The sequence below is a fragment of the Phocoena phocoena genome, chromosome 2, assembly GCF_963924675.1.
Source record: "Phocoena phocoena chromosome 2, mPhoPho1.1, whole genome shotgun sequence".
In the NCBI taxonomy this organism is placed as follows: domain Eukaryota; kingdom Metazoa; phylum Chordata; class Mammalia; order Artiodactyla; family Phocoenidae; genus Phocoena; species Phocoena phocoena.
The window spans coordinates 90,076,159-90,079,785 of NC_089220.1; positions in this window are offsets into that span (position 1 = coordinate 90,076,159).

Consider the following 3,627-nt stretch of genomic DNA (forward strand, 5'->3'; position numbering starts at 1 on the left):
GGGGATATTATTCTGGTTTCCTTATGTGTTTCCATATAAACAAGAAACTATATAGACATATCCAGTTTTGTCCTTTTTATTAATATAAATGTGATCATGCTATACATATGATTTCAACTTGCTTTTGTCACTTAACACTCTTGGAGATCTTTTCATATTAGTGCATAATCAGACATTATTTTTTTAAACAACTGCATGGGATTGCATAGTACTATGTGATATTTATCTACTCTTCTTTTTCTGAAGACACTGTTTTAATTAATGCATCTTTGCAGAACTTAATTGTATAGGGCAATAGTAGGGTACTTTTTATTTGAGGATCAGAGAAGAAGGCCTGAGATCTGAGGAAGAGACGGAGGTAACCAGAGAAAGAGTAGAAGGAAGAGCAGCCACAGCAGAAGCACCAATGTGCAAAGAGCCTGAGCTTGAAAAGCACGGCCTGGATGAAATTCTAGAAGGCCTTTGTGCGGAGCATAGTAAGTGAAGCAGGGGAGCGAATGGGGTAAAGACAGATATATAGACAGGGGTCGTATACGGTATCTAAAAGAAATAACATTTTACTCTAAAGCAGTAGTCACTGAAAGATTTTCAGCATGGAAGTGATATTCTGTAGTGGGTTAAACTGTGGACCCAAAAAAGATATGTCCGTGTCCTAACCCCAGATACCTGTGAATATGACTTTATTTGAAAGAAAGGTCCGTACAGATGTAATTACATGAAGAATCTCAAGACGGGATCATCCTGGATTACTTGGGTGGGCCCTAAGTCCAATGACAAATGTTCTTATAAGAAGAAGAGAACAGGGGAGAAAGGCCATATGAAGATGGAAGCAGACCTTGAGGTTATGCTGCCACAAGTCAAGGAAGACCTGCAGCCACCAGGAGCTGGAAGAGATGAGGAATGATTCTCTCTGGAGTCTAGTCTTTGGAGGGTGCACAATCCTGCCAACATCTTGATTGTAGACTTCTAGTCTCGAGCAGTGAGAGAAAATACTCTTTTTTTAAGCCACCAAGTTTGTGGTGCTTTGTTATGGCAGCCCCAGACACTGACATGCATTGCTTCCTTTATCTTTTTATTTATTCCCTCAGATATTCAACAAATGTCTATTGAAAGTCTTCATTATATATCAAAATTGTTCGAAGTCCCAGGCATACAACAGGGAATAGGAAACACACAAAAATGTTCCTGCATTTGTAAGCTTATATTCCTTTATAACACATTGGCTGTTAGCGTGGGACCTCGGGGGCTTGCAGTCTTTAATGCCTGTCTTTTCTTCACTCTTACCAACTGCCATGTTGGGTTTGATCTTACTTGCAGTTTCTTATGATGGGTTCTTATGTCAGTGGGCCTTTGCATATTGTTGATAAAAAATTTCTTTCCTACATTTGTTAAGTAGTAGCTTAAATATTTCCTCAGCTTCTATGAAACTTCCCTAATTGTCCTCAGTAAGTTTTTAACGTCTCTATTACAGCAGGTATAACACTGTTTTGTAATCATTTACCTGTTGGTCTTTCTCATTAGACTTTGAGATGCTTGAGGGAAAGGATTATTTTTGTTTTTATTTTTTTTATCCCCGGGGAATGTCATAACTCATGTTCACAGTGCGTGCTCAGTATGCATTTAATTTATGAAATTTATTCATAAGAGAAATGTTGATAAATACAACTTTGTTAAATTAAAAACTTCTGTTCTCTAAAAGACACTTAAAAAATTGCAAAGCCACAGACTTGTGAGGTGATATTTGTAAAACATACAATTGACAAAGTATTAGTATTCAGTTTATAAAATACTTCAAGAGGCAAATAAGGAAAACAAATGAAACCAAAAATGGATTTAAAAGAACCTCAATAGGCATTTTAGAGAAGAATAAATATATTTGGTCTATAAACATATGAAGATATGCTCAATCTAATTAGTAATCAGAAATGCAAACTTGCAATACCATTTTACACCCTTCAAACTTGAAAAAAATCTGAGAAATCTGACAAAATCAAGTGCTGGAGAAGATATGGTTCAGTGAAGTCTCTTTAAAATTGCTAGTGGAAATGGAAACCAAAGCAACCACTTTGGAAATAATTGGGCATTATCTCATAAAGTTGAACATTCACATACCCTATGACTTAGCAATTATATATACATGTATACATACATAGAAGGAGTAACACATATGCACCATCAGGAGGCATATACAATAATTTTTCAGGGGTAAAATAATAAAAATTTCCTTAATCTTCCCACCATCCCCCCTTTCTCAAATAACCCCACTATTAGAAACATCCAAGATGTCTTTGGACACAAGACTCTGACAAGAGACTAGATAAATAACTTGCGATATAGTCGCACAATTGAATATTATATGGAAATAACAAAATATAAACTAGAGTTACAGATTGCACAGCTGACTCTCAGTAACATGACATGGAATGAAAAAAGCAAGTCCCAGAAGGCTATATGATATGATACCCTTATCGCAAAACTCAAAATTAGGCAAAACTACAATACAATACGACTAAGCAGTACATTATTTATGACATAGATGTGATTTTAAAACTGTATTCTTTAAAAAGTAAGGAAACTATAAACACGAACTTCAAGATATTGTTTACTTCTTAGGAGAGGAAAGGAATAAAGAGGTGCTCATTAATAGATCTCAGTGAATGATAATGTTTTTAGTTCTTGAATTGGTGGTGAGTTTATTATATTTTTAACCGAAATAAGATAAAAGAGGGCCATGCAGAAACCAATAATCTTATAAATAAACACTATAATAATCTAATTAAGCCTGTCCATTTGAGGTTTATATACATGTTTATGTATGTGTATATACACTCATATGTGTGGGTGTATACATACCTAAATACATGCGTATGTGTGATTCCATTTCAAAACGACCTTAGTTACTAATTTCTGGCAAAGAATCTCATTCTATATAATTCATCTTCTCTTTGGCCAGTGCTCTAGTTGTTCCTCATTTATGTGGCAGTGGTTTGTCCCTCCCGGGAGCAGAAAGCAGTTAAAAAAAAGTAAACCCACTGGTTGAATTAATTCATAAATTCATGCATTTGGGTTCTAATTCTTTCTATTAGAGTTAGTTATTACCTTTATAAAAGGATGGATCTTAATCATAAGTACTGAGTATTAGGCTTCAGAGTTTTAGATTCTGTCATGATATGCAAGATGTGGAAATTCAAGAACACGATAACTTTCCAATTAGTGTCTATGATTGCAGTAAAGTCAGGTCGTCTTAATGTAAGAAAACACATGAGTAACTTTGGCTACAGAAGCTTTAAAGGATCCTAATTAGAAATGTCCAAATACTGTTACATGACGTTACCCAGAACGAAAGAGAAAAATCCAAATTAGACGGAAAACTAGGTAAACTAAATTTGACTGAAATTAGGATAGAGGTTAAAAAAGAAAAAAAAAAGAAGTGTTTTCTATAAGATCCCAGGGAGCCACAGTATCGAAATATAGGATTGTCTCTATAATTCCTGGCAAAGGGAGCAAAAATAAAACTGTGATTAATACTTAAAAAGTTCTCTCCCACTTCCAGTCCACGAGGGAAGGAAGTATACATTTCTGAGGCAAATGTACAAAGTGCTCACTTGTTGCAACTCTCTGAACATT